A 14885-nucleotide genomic window follows, 5' to 3' on the forward strand; every position below is an offset into this window, starting at 1 on the left:
TATAGAAGGCACCTGGCACAAAGTAACTTCTCAATAAATGTTATTTTTCTTAGGTTCTGATAAATTCAGCAGCAGGTTATAGCAGTAGCATGTAAGATTTTTAACATAATTCTTTAAAGGCATGTAAAAAAAAAAAACGGTGTTTGGATTTCGTTTTTTATCAGTCCTAAGCAAGAAGAATCATTGCTTAAATTATACAGAAGAGCAATTTCTTCCCTTCAAAACCAAAAGTCATTTATAGGAAAGCCAATGCAGATTTTGACATTGACCATTTCAGATGTGGGTAGGTAGCACTAAGACCCTCCAATTAACATATTAATATATTTAGCACCTGCTAAGTAGTCAAGATTCTGCTGGATTTTGAATACACACAGAATATAGAACAAGATTGCTGAACTAAACATTTAGTTGAGGAAATAAGGCACATCTGTGAAAAAATATGAAAATATATGATGGAGTGTGTGTTAGTATTAGAGCAAGCCTGTGAGGACATTAGTAATACAACAGAAACTATGGCTTTATGGACTAGGTGAGATTAGAGCGTGGTTTAGAAAGAATGAATAGCATTTGAATAGGTAGCAAGTGAACGTTCTAAGAAAAAAGAAATGTTGGAAGCATAGGTGTGTGTGGGAAAGGGGTCAGATATAGGGAATCATGATGAACCCTAAAAGCTTATTTCTTTATGATCAGTAATTGACAGAAATGTTGTAGATTCCTTTTTGGACCTCAGGAGCAAATGACCAGCCTGTCATTAAGCAGTTGATGGTTCCATCAGGTCTTTGTCACCAATTTGATTTTCTGCTATTAAATGTGTGATTTTAAGTGAAATGTTTAATTATAGGTGACTTCTCTTTGAGCTGTGTTCATTTGATGGACTTGCATATTCTCTATCCTGATATGTTAAGGTTTTCATGTACATTGTCCATGATAGTTACAGCCTCAGATATTTTATGTTTACTACTGTGATGTTAATTTGAAAATTGTCAGCAGTCCCAGAGTACTACAGTTGCTTGGATATCAGACAACAGCCCTATAGATAATAATCATAAGATGAGAGATTTAATGCTTTTAGACTCTCTGAGAAAACATTATAGATTTTTACTGAATAATCAGTTATATAACATTAGGGGAAAATGTGAGTGGTTTATTGTCTTATGAAACACAAAAAAACAAAAACAGATTTCAAATCTCATACAAAAAATACAGATTATATTTAATAAATTGTCATTTAGGAAAATGGTTTATGATTCATCAACAAATTAATATACTATAGCATGAACATTTTATATCAGAGAAAGATTTTAGGATTATGTATATTCTTTAAATACTATGAGCTATAATATTTTATATTAAAAAATTATAGACTCCTGTTTTAAGGTATTATTTTTTAATGTTAATTTGTCAATTTCATTAAACTATAAATTGCTAATTTTTACTGCTCTCCCTTTTCCTCTGATAAACTGACTTATATGTGGCATAATATAACTGCCAGAAAATTTGAATTAAAAGGTATCTCTCATTTTTCCTTTCAGGGAAATCTTGAGGAGTTTGACACTTTTCATCCTCCAGCCATTAATCATCTTGTTGGGGAGACTGCACACTGGTAAGTCTCACTCATTCTGATTTTTCTTTTTACAGTTCAGTTTAATAAGGTCTATGACTTGTTTGTAATGTACAACTAACGGTATTAAAAGAATGTCAACATCATGACTTGGCTAATTACAGAATGATTTTTTTTTTTAAAAAACAAAATCAATAATATCATAGTTTTGTTTTTAATTACTCTAGTAATAGGAATGCTAGTAAAACCTCTAGATATAAAATTAAAATTATGTGCTAGAAGGGAAACTAGTAATTTTTTAAAATTGTAAAATAGTACTAGTATTGCTTATAGCTAAGTTTTTTAGAATTATTAACACCTTGGCTCATAAGCAACAGTTGAATGAGCATCTATCAACATCAAAGAGATCTGAAGCTACAATCAAAAAAAGCTAATAAATTCTAACAGTATCAGTAATACATAATAGCTATTTTCCATATTGAATTTAAATTTTAAAGTTGAACACTTATTATAGATGAACTTTATGTCATAAAAACAAATATGTAACATTTTTACTTCAATATATGGTTTCTCTGTTTCCAATAAATACTATTAGTATCTCCTGATATCATATTTCTGAACAACCCTGCCTCCCACTCATCATCATCTCTCTCTCTAATTTTACAGGCTTATAGGCAGGCACACATGTGTGCTCACGCACGCGCGCACACACACACACACACACGTTCACATACTCCTTAAAATATCATGAGTAGCACATCCAGGTCGCTATGAGTTAATTTGAACTTTCTCAGTTCATCTAAACTACAGTCTCTGAGGCACTTCTCATGGCCTCACTTCTGGTCAGTGGAAGCTATGGATGGAACACCCACTCCACCAATTAAAAATACTACTAAATCTGTACTAAAATATATGCACATTGTTTATAAAATTACATAAATTTACTGCTATCTTTATAGGTAACTAATAGTGAAAAAATGTAAGCTGTACATAACAGAAATGTAAAAAGATATAATGAAAATAAATATGTATAGAAGTCATACTATAATTTTGAGAACACCAGTTCTAGAAATTCTTTGATTTTTCCTGCTTTTTATCAACTTCCAGAAGTTATATTGGGCACACAAAAAATCGTCAAAAGAACTAATTTGCACATTAGACTGAATAGATACACTGCATGTTGCAACACAGTAAGTATATTTTTACAGAAAATGTATAAAGTCCATGTCCATGTGGTTGATGTGGACAAGATTGGGTAAGTCAAGACTTTGAGGAGGCTTAGAACAGAACCCAGTGATCACATCTGAATATTCAGAGAGGTTCAGAGACCCAAGTAATAGAGAAGGATACCTTGTGTCAGATGGAATACCTCCAAAGATACCTTTCCAAGTTGATATCTGTTGATTCACCCCATTTATTGCCACTGAATGGTAGAATTCCTTAGTTGTAGATAATCTTATTAATTGTTTCTGCATGTGTGAGCCACAACAACTCTTCTATAAAAGAGTTGTTTTTCACAATGCATCAGATACCTTCCTTTGTTTAATATTAATCAGGAGAGCTGCCCATCCCTATTCCTTACCATAGTAGCTCACAATTACATAGTCAAGCCTCAGTTCAAATCTGAAGCCAGGCAGGTGGGATGTTAAATGACAAATTCAGGGCATTCTAGACAAGCCAGCTTCCATTAACTGTTTAATATAAAAGCATTCCTAATTGTTGATTCCACTGATTTGGGACTTCTCATTCAAAACCTAACACTGCTGAACCAGTTAGAAATCCATTTAAATATTCTGTTACAGGAACCAATTCACCATCTCTTGCATTCAAACAACTCATAACTTGCTGAAATACAGATATATTGTGTCTACTTTAACCTACCAACCTAGTAAACTTTATCAAAAAAATGAAATGAAGTTTTCCTGGCACAAGTCCTTGAATCCGTAATGACTCCTACTGATTATGGCCTTCTTCATTGGCTGACAGATAATTCACTTAAATTCAACCATGTTTCAGCAATCAATGTTAGCAACCATGATATAGTGCATGTTACCTAGCTTGTCTTTTTAAAAAAAAAAACAGTATTACTTGGCATTAGGTTCTCTATACTTGGGCCCTAGAAATTTGCCCATGAAATTCCTCTAAAGAAAAAGAAAGACAGGCAGATTAATCAATTTGGCCATTTCATTTTGGATTGAATTTTTCTTGTTCTGTTTTCTGAGTAGTCACTCACTTCACAAAGGTGTCTCAATTATCTGCTGTCTACCAAACAAACACCTAAATAAATAAGGGAAAGTTAGTTTTGTCTCTTTCCAGAACACAATGGAGATTTAAGCAGCTTTGTATTAAAAGTTCAAGGTCGCTGGTGAAAAACAGTAACAAACCACACAGTCTAAGTGTGAGGATGAAGTGGGATGTGGATGAAATAAGTTGATTGGTTTGTCTCTTCACACAATAATCCATGGGCACTGTTCATGACACAGGGCCCGGTTGCTCAAAACTTAAAGATTTTCTTAATGGAATTTCCCTTTGAGTTAGATTCCCCATGTTAACTCCCCTGGGCCTTCCCCTCTTCCAGATATCCCTCCCAATAATTAACATTAGCCCATTCACTTTTTAGGTTTGTTCTCTTTTCAGACTGTAGCTTTCCTGGTAGAATTCATCTGCTCTTACAGCTTAAAAGATTATTTATATCTAGTGACAGTCAAATCAATATGCCTTTCTAAGATCTCATTCCTGAGAACTATATCAACTTATTTATTTCATAGCACATTAGCTTCTCACCTTCCAATATATTAAAACCAAACTCACAATATTTTCTCACAAACTTCCTTTTGTTTTTCCCATTTCTGTGAATTGAAGGGCCATCTACCCAGTTTCCCCAAAAGAAATCTAGAAATATCTTTGATTCCTTTTTGATCTTTTCACCACTCTTATCAGTTCACTCACAAAACGTTCTCAATCCTATCCCAGGGAAGATTGGAAACTATTACAGGAAGTATGAAAAAATGTCATGCAGTATATTAATATTTGTATGCCACATTTAAAATTCTTCAGTAGAAACTAAATCCATTAAAAGACCCAAAGTAATTACTCTGGTCTAAAATGAGAAGAAAAAGGCAATTCATACTCAAAAAAGGAAATGCTGATCTATTTTACCATTTAGTTTCGTGCATTTTTACTGTAAACGTCAGTCTTCTTAATTTTATTTCATTAATATTTTAGTATTTTCTACTATATATATATTTTTTATAGAACCATCGTATCATTTTCCATAATCACGAAAATATTCTCACAACAAATGCTTCACATATAATGATCAAACATGTATGCTCTTCTCTTATCCTTTTAAATTTAATAGTAGATATGACATGTTTATATTTGTCTGAGTATTAAAAATGTGTTGGTACTTTTATATGCAAGCTTAGCATGGCCAAATTATTGTTTGAAGGATACATATGTGCATCTCTCTCCGTAATGCTGGGCCAGGTTTGAGAACTAGGGAAGCATTGTTTTCCTGACAGCTTGAAGAAGGTCATCTTATCTACCTCTCTTTTTCCCAAGGTTTAAAGCCTATACTTTTATCTCAAACAACTGTTTTGAACACCATAATGAAATTTTCCATCTATTCACTCAATGTATGTTTTAATTAGTGGAAGAGAAAATTTGGACTACCTTAATATATATGATATAATAAAATTGATCACTCATATTGTATTTCAAATTCTATTTATTTATAGTAGACATTTTTCCCCCAAGCATGAGATTTTCAGGAATCTGACTCTATATTCCTATCAATGGCCAGAGTGAACTGAATTAATAGAAGGAATTACCCCTTTTTATTTATTCTACCAAGGCCAGGTCTCCAGAGGAATGCTTCATTATTGCAGACAATACATTCCCTGGTTTGCTGGCTGACTTTAATGGGATGTTAAAATCGATTGGAGCTATTTCTCTGACACCCGAGAAGCACTGTAGGTTTTGTGGTGTGTTGCAATTTCATATCCTTCTCACGTCTTTTTTAAAATTTTAAATCGCTAAACCAAGTGTCTTCCTTGCTTATGAGACCACAACTTCCTTTTTCTAAGGAAATAGTTCTTGTAAATGTGTAATGTACCTGGAATCCAGGCCCCACCACAATAGTTGTGTCAAAGTCATGACACATAATATTGTGCATTGTCAGAAGTATACTGAAAGTGTGGGGAGGATGAGACATTGTGTGTTTGCAATTAGTAACAGTACTGTTCTGTTGAGAAAACAGTGCCCCCTTATGAAGTCAGGCGTTACAGTTATTATTGTAACTGTTTCAATGAAAATGCACAGATTGTGGGATAAAGAGAACAAAAGTAAATTTATTTTTGTCTACCACTGTCTTTTTTATTCACTCTATCAGGAAGTTTACTTCCCTGACCCTTAAGAAACATAAGTGGGCACCTCGAGTTTTCTGGTAACTCCTACATGTAATCATTTCAGATCTTTAAAACACAGTGTTAATTCATGCCCAGTACCATGTTTATTTAATGTTGAAACCTCTCTTCTCTGCCAAATTTGGGCCATTTGAAGGCCAGTAGTCCAGGAAGGATGAAATGATCAGCTTCTTTCCTTCTCTTTTTTCAAACCGTACACTATTCCTCCTAATCCAGGTTGCCAAAGGCAGTTTCAAAATGTTTAGCTTTGGGACATGGTAAGAGAGAAAAAGTCTGGGAGCAGTAAAGTTGTTAATTAAATGGCACTGGGCTGGACTGATAGGTATTTAAAGCCAGTACTTTCTCCTCAATACATTTGTAGGTTTTTCAGAAGCACCATCAATCTCTAGAGATACATTACAGCAGTATTGTTTATGCAAGTGGTAAACTCTTCTGAGATTCACTGCTTAACCCTTCCTTAGCACTGAACCATCACAAGTTACCTCTGGTTTCTCTTTCTTGAGCTCTATTTTTTGCCTGCCTCGTCTCCCTATTGTTCCGATAGTTTCTCACCACTTATATTTCTCAAGTGCTGATGTTGAAACGTTCCCCAAACTTAGCAGTTATTTCATCCTCCATGTACTCTCTCTCCTTAGAGTCTTTCTTTCTATGAATAGGTTATACCCCAAATACCTTTAAGCTCAGTGGGAGAAACACAGCTCTCTCCAGGGAAATCTTCAAAAGTCATTCAGTTCCTTATTTTCTCGAAGTAAGTGAGGGATTTAAAAGTTACCTAAATTTCAAAAGCTCTTGAGATGTATATAAAATTTGCATCTCCTTTGGAATGTGCTCAGCCAAATACCCATTGTAAATCTCTCTTACATACACCAAGAAAGTCTGAAAGAAATGGGAATTCTCCCGTGATCAAAGGTGGCAAGATCTATTAATAGTAAAACCAGTTCAAATCTGGCTGTCAAATAATTTGTAATATGGTTGTGTACAAATACATATATTTTCACATTTATCATTCTCAGGTAAAATTGTTTAATAATGATAAAAGTTCAAAATTTCTTGAAGGATTTGGACAAAAGTAGAAACATGTGAGTCAGAGATGAAACACTTGGGACTGGTGAATTGGAATATCTGATTACAATGTTAAATACAATACAGTATTTATCATTTCTTTAAAGTGTCACATTATGAAAATTAATTATACAATTACTATGAAAATGTTGTGAGTTTGTAGTCATAACACATTTCTATTGTAAGAGCTGTTATTTTCTGAAGACACCAGGAACTCGCATTCCTGGTTCAAAAGCAGTTAGAATTTACAGCTTATATTTATGTAGCTTTGTGAAAATTTACTCTTGAATAAATTAAAAAGAATTATTTATATAAAATTACTAATACCTTAAACAACAACAAATGAATATCATAATTAAATTACACATTACTAAAACATTTGTCATCTTGTATTGAATATATATTATCACATTGACAGCACAAATATTACTTTCAAAAAACATTTGAAAATATATCTTTAAAATGATTGAAATATATCAAGTGTTATCAATATAAAAATATAGAAAGCATATGACTGGAGAAAAATAAAATGCTATTTAGTTAAAACCAAAATAATTAGAGCATATCACTTAAAGCTCTCATTTATGAAAAATCTGTATTTGAAGAAATTTCCAACCATTCTATTACAAACCATCACCCTATTGTTAAAGTTATTTTGAAGGATAAGACTAAATTAGTATCTTTCAGAACAAACATTGGCATATCTTCCATGAATGTAAAGAATGACTTACCTTTATTAAGTAGATTTTCTTTTCCCCCAAGCCTGGTTTGTCTAGGACTTAAATACTTCTGAAGCATTTTTACTTAGGTCCTAACTTACAGTGCCATATAGTAATTGAGTGTCAGTGGCTCATAAGAAATCAACCTTAGGACTTAAATAATAAGAATAAGAATGTAGATTTTTCATATGTCTGTAGTGATTCTCACACTTTATCAGAAAAAAAAGCATTCAGTTTGAGTCTGACAATAAAATACATAAGAAATCATGATCATGTGGAGAGAATCCAAGAAAGAACAGTGATATGTGTAACGATTTATGAAATACCTGAAAGTAAAAATATAGAAGTTAACTATTTAGAAAAAGATGTAGACCTTTTCTTTCTCAAGTGCATGGAAGAAATTTTGTGTGGAATTCGTTTTTGTTCTCACTTAGGATGGACAGAAGTCCTTGCTTTTCAGTGTATAACACCCCATTATACAGGCACACATGTTTATGGGGTGGCTGATAAGACCCAGGCTCCTTTCCCAATGGAAACCCTGAAGTCTCCTTCACTGGGGAAGTTTGTTGGGAAATTTTTGGCTATACATTTAAAATGATGGGCTATACATTTTAAATGATTATTCTTAATTTGATTAGTCATAACAGTAAGACATATATATACATATTACATATACAGTGATTTACAAAACTCTCATTAGATTTTCCTTGTGATCAATGTCAAAACATCTTTAATGCAAGAATTTACACTATAAATATATATATTATTTTTGAAAAATGAAATATTTTTATGTTATTTTAACTTTTAAATTTGAGCAAATAGTATATACTTCTAGTACAATATATTCTGAGATAGAATGCAGTTCCATTCAAAGCTTTTTACAAAGCCAGTATAAGATTTGGGGGGGTCATAAAAAATACTGAGGCATAAAACATGTTAAAGGAACAACCTAATTACAACCATATAATTCGATGGGCTATCTGCTCTATAATATTAAGTTATTGAGAACAGGAAAACAATTAATGGAGGAAATCATTTTAAAAATGGGAATTCAGCATTTTGGCTCTCATTTATAGCATTTTATTCATTCTAGTGGCTAAAATAAAACTTAGTCAATGTAAATCTTAACTACTACCCAATCTACATAAGCTGCAATAAATTGGTTTAATGATTTTTCCTATAGTTTAAAATGAAATACCCACTGTGTAAAACTTGTATAGATTGGTCTTTAGTCTATGCAATACAAGTGACTTTTGGCCTTATTTTCTTTCCATTTATTTCTTAAAGTAGGGAGCAGTATTCTTGTCAGGTAGCATATGAGAGGGAAAGTGATTGTCTATTGCTTTCATTCAACAAACATTTATTCATTGCTTACTGTATGTGCCAATACGTTAGAATGCTATATATGAGAGCAGTGTATCAGAAATAAGTAAGAGAGATGAGACCAAAACTGCCTTACATAATAGGGGTTTATCATCAAACACAGCAACAAATAAGGAGGTTCAGATTCCCTGGTTTGATTCATCCTGTGACACATATGTCATGGAAGACCCAGGAAAATTCCTTCTTGTAGCTCTGCCTTCCTCAGGTGTTCATTTTCAGGTTTCCTTCCTCATGTCACAAGGTAACTAACTGAAAGTTGACTACCACAAAGGCACTTCATGAATGTCTGCATCCTCATGCCTGAGCATTTTCTTTAGAAATGTCCAGATAGGCTCTCTCAAGTGCCACGGACCACATTTGGAAAGCACATGATAAGATTAAGTATCTCACATTTCGGTATTCTATAATGGGGGATGGATCTGTTAAAAAAGAATACATGGGAATGTGTGTGGGATGGTGTTGGCTGTTGATGAGCAACTATCAATGTTTGAAGCAAGAGGCATAAGCAAATTGCTGTTTTACAGAGTTTAGAAGAACCATATTGGTGTGTATAAGTACACCAAATCTTCACAGAGGACATAGTAATTATCCTACAGAGCATGAGTAAGAGTTTCCAGATGCAGCAAAGGATTCATAAATGGGGAAGGGTGATAAAAAAAAAAGATTTTTAGTCACATTGATATTAAGTGATCAGCATTTATTTCTCAGAATATTCTAGTAGTATAATGAATGTGAAAACCAACAATATTGGTAGGCTTCTAAAGTAGGAGATAGAATTGTGTATGGCCAAAGTTGTTGGTTTATTTTAAGCAGAAAAACAGTGTCAAAATAAAAGTAGCATTCTTTTTTAATACTGTTTAATTATAAAATGTTTTTTCTTTCAAAGTAGCAGATATTTATTCTTGTTAGCAAAAACTCTTTAAATTCTTCAAATGACAAAAGCAAGACGATAGTTTCAGTATTTTTCAACATCTGCAGCTGAATTCAATATGATAGGAATAAAATTTGTGAACCCATTATATATATTAACCTTTATGTGAATTAACTCACAGTCATACTAAGAAATTACTACTTTTTTTCTCATTCTACAAATTAGAAATTTAAAGTGCAAAATAGGCTCTTTCAGAAATTGGCACTTTCTTTTTTCCAGTTCTTTTAGTTTGTAATTTAAACATTTTAATTTCTAATTTAAAACTTAACACTTAGAAAACCTTACTGAGATTTGGAATAATAAAAAAAAAAACCTTGCATGTTAATGCATTGAAATAACATTTCCTTTAGGGATCTGATTTAATACTTCAAAAGTTAGTATAAAGCTAAATATTTTTATAGAAATATATATTTTCAATATACTGATTTCCTTTCTTTTAGATATATGCCTAGCAGTGAGATTGCTGGATCATATGGTAGCTCTATTTTTACTTTTCTGAAGAACCCCCATATTGTTCTCTGAAGTGGTTGTAATAATTTATATTCCTACCAATAGCACACAAGGATTCCTCTATCTTGCCATCCTCACCAGCATTTGCCTGACTTTGATAAAAGCTGTTTTAACTGGGGTGAGATGATATCTCACTGTATCTTTGATTTACATTTCTCTGATGACTAATGATGTTGAGCATCTTTTTATATACCTGTTGGTCATCTGTAGGCCTTCATTTGAGAATTGTCTATTTAGATCTTTTGCCCATTTTTTAATTAGGTTGTTTGATTTTTTTCCTACTGAGTTGTTGGTGCTCCTTATATATTCTAATTATCAATACCTTGTCAGATGGGTAGTTTCCAAATATTTTCTCCCAATCTATGGGTTGTCTATTACCTTTGTTGAGTGTTTCCTTTGCTGTCAAGAAGCTTTTTAGCTATATTTGATCCCACTTCTCCAATTTTGCTTTGGTTGCCTGTGCTTTGGGCATATTACTCAAGAAGTCCTTGCCCAGACCAATGTCCTGAAGCATTTCTCCAATGTTTTCTTTTAGTAGTTTCATAGTTCCAGGTCTTAGATTTAAGTCTTTAATCCATTTTGGTTTGATTTTTGTATATGATGAGAGATAAGGGTCTACTTTCATTCTCCTGCATATGAATATGCGGTTTCCCCAGCACCATTTATTGAAGAGACCATCCTTTCCCCAATGTATGTTCTTGGAACCTTTTTCAAAGATAAGTTGACTGTAGATGTGTGGGTTTATTTCTAGGTTCTCTATTCTGTTCCATTGGTTTATGTGTCTGTTTTATGCCAGTACCATGTTGTTTTGGTTACTATAGCTCTGTAGTATAATTTGAAGTCAGGTAATGTGATTCCTCAAGGTTTGTTCTTTTTGCTCAGTTTGGCTTTGGATATTCTGAGTCTTTTATAGTTCCATATAAATTTTAGGATTATTTTTCCTATTTCTGTGAAGAATGTCATTGGTATTTTGATGGAAATTGCATTGAATCTGCAGATTGCTTTGGATAATATGGACATTTTAACAATATTGATTCTTCTAATCCATGAGCATGGAATATCTTTCCATCTTTCACCAATGTTTTCTAGTTTTTATTATAGAGATATTTCATTTCCTTGGCTGTTTTTACATAGGTATTTTATTTCATTTTTAGCTATTGTAAATGGAACTACATTCTTGGTTTCTTGTTCAGATTGTTTACTCTTGGCATATAGAAATACTACTGATTTTTGTATGTTGATTTTACATCCTGCAGCTGTACTGAATTTCTTTATCTGTTCTAATAATTTTTTGTGGAGACTTTAGGTTTATCTAGATGTAAGATCATATCATCTGCAAACAAAGATAATTTGACTTCTTCCTTTCCAATTTAGATGCCCTTTATTTCTTTCTCTTGTCTGATTGCTCTAACTAGAGCTTCCAGTACTGTGATGAATAAAGTGATGAGAGTGGGCATCCTTGTTTTGTTCCAGATCTGAGGAAAGGCTCTCAGTTGTTCCCTATTCAATATGATACTAACTATGGGTCTGTCATATATGACTTTTACCATGTTGAGGTATGTTCCTTTTACACCCAGTTTTTTTGAGAGTTTTTATCATAAAGGGATGTTGAATTTTATCAAATGCTTTTTTGGCATCAATTGAAGTAACCGTACGGTTTTTGTCCTTAGTACTGGTAATATGGTGCATTCCATTGATAGATATACATATATTGAATCATACTTGCACCCCTGGGATTAATTTCATTTGATCATGATAAATAATCTTTTTAATGTTGTTGAATTCAGTTAGCTATTATTTTGTTGAGGATTTTTGCATCTATGTTCATCAGAGATATTGGTCACAGTTTTCTTTTTGTGTTGTATCTTTGTCTGGTTTTGGTATCGGAGTATCAAGGTCATACTGGCCTCATAGAATGAGTTTGGAAGCATTCCCTCCTCCTCAATTTTTTGGAATAGTTTAAGTAGCATTGGTGTTAGTTCTTTGAATGCTTGGTAGAATTCAGCAGTAAAGCCCTCAGGTCCTGGGATTATCTTTGATGGGAGACTTTTTATTATAACGGTTTCTATGTTGTTACTTGTTATTGGTTTGTGTTTTGGATTTTTTCCTGTTTCAGTCTTTGTAGGTTGTATGTATTTAGGAATTTATCCATTTATTTAAGGTTTTCCAGTTTATTAGTATATGGTTGCTCATAGTAATCTCTAATGATCCTTCAAATGTCTGCAGTATCAGTTGTAATGTCTCCTTTTTCATCTCTGATTTTTTTTATGTGAGTCTTATCTTTTTTTTTCTAAATGAGTCTGGCTAAAGTTTTTTCAATTTTGTTTATCTTTTCAAAAAACTAACTTTTTGTTTCCTTGATCCTTTATATTTTTTTCTGTTTTATTTTTTTCACTTCCTATGTACCTGAGGACTATTTTTTTTTTTAAATTTTCATTTCAAGTCCATTTATTTCTGCTCTGATCTGTCTTATGTCTCTACTAATTGTGGTTTTGGTTTGCTCTTATTTTTCTAGTTCCTTAATATACATCATTAGGTTTTTTATTTGAAGCTTTTCTACTTTGTTGATGTAGGCACTCGCTGCTATAAACTGTCCTCTTATTACTGCTTTTGCTGTATCCCATAGGCGTTGGTGTGTTGTGTTTTAATTTTCATTTGTTTTGAGAAATTTTCAAATTTCTTTCTTAATCTCTTCATTGACCCACTGGTCATTCAGGAGCATATTGTTTAATTTCCATGTGTTTATATATTTTCCAATGTTCCTGTTGTTATTGATTTCTAATTTTATTGTACTACGGTTAGAGAAAATACTTGGTATGATTTTAATTTTTTGAATGTTTTGAGAATTGTTTTGTGGCCTAAAAATGGTCTATCTTTGAGAAATATCCATGGACTGAGGAGAAGAACTTATATTCTGCAGCTGTTAAATAAAACATTCTGTAAATATCTATTTGGTCCATTTGGTTTATAGTGTAGATTAAGTCCAGTGTCTCTTTGTTGATTTTCTGTCTGGATGATCTGTCCAGTGCTGAAATTGAGAGCTGAGGTCTCCAGTGATTATTGTATTGAAGTCTATCTCTCTCTTTAGTTTTGATAATATTTGCTTTATATATCTGGGTGCTTCAGTATGGAATTCATACATATTTAGAATTTTTATTATTATATACTTTTGCTGAATTGACCCCTTCATCATTATACTATATAATGATCTGCTTTGCCTCTTTTATAGGTTTTGTCTTGGAACCTATTTTATCTGATAGAAGTATAGTATTCCTCCTCTCTTTTGATTTCCATTTTCATGGAATATCTTTTTCACCCTTATTTTCAGTCTATATGTATCTTTATAGTTGAGGTGTGTTTCTTGCAGACAATATATAGTTGACTATTTTTTTTTTCTGTCCATTCAGCCATTCTATGTCTTTTGACTGGAGAGTTTAGTCCATTCACATTCAATGTTATGATTGATAGGTAAGGACTTACCAGTGCCATGTTGTTGTTTGATGTCTGGTTATTTCATGGTCCTCTCTTTCTTTCTTCCTTCCTTCCTTCCTGTCTTCCTTTGTTAAAAGTTATTTTCTCTGGTGGTGTGTTTTAATTTCTTATTTTTTTTTTTTGTGTATCTGTTGTAGGTTTGTTGATTTGGTCTTTCCATGAGATTGCAAAAAACATTTTATAAGCAATTATTTTAGATATATGACAACTCTGCTTACAAATAAATAAGCAAAGATAAATTTGATAAAAATTCTACCTTTAACTCCATCCCCCTTGCTTTTTAACTTTTCGTTGTTTCTATTCATATTTTTTTTATACTCTTTCTCTCAAAAAGTTGTTGTAGTTATTTTTGATAGGTTTGTCTTTTGGTCTTACTACTGAAAATATAAATGGCTTACATACTGCAATTACAACAATAGAGTATTCTGTATTTGTGTACTTATGTTACCAGTGAGTTGTATACATTTAGATGATTTTTATTGTTCATAAAAGTTCTTTTCTTTCAGTTTGAAGAACTCCTTTTAGCATTTCTTATAGGGCAGGTCTGGTATTGATAAAAATCCCTTAGTTTTTGTTTGTTTGGGAAAGTCTTTATTATTTCATGTTTGAAGAACATCTTTGAAGGACATGATATTCTAGGGTTAAGGTTTATTTTTTCCTTCAGCACTTTGAATATGCCATACCATTCTCTCCTGGCCTACTAGGTTACCATTGAGAAGTCTTCTGCCAGATGTACTGGAGCTCCTTTATATATATTCTTTTTTCTTGCTTCCTTGGGATCTTTTCTTTATCTGTGACCT

Source organism: Lemur catta, chromosome 10 (genome assembly GCF_020740605.2).
Source record: "Lemur catta isolate mLemCat1 chromosome 10, mLemCat1.pri, whole genome shotgun sequence".
NCBI lineage: Eukaryota > Metazoa > Chordata > Mammalia > Primates > Lemuridae > Lemur > Lemur catta.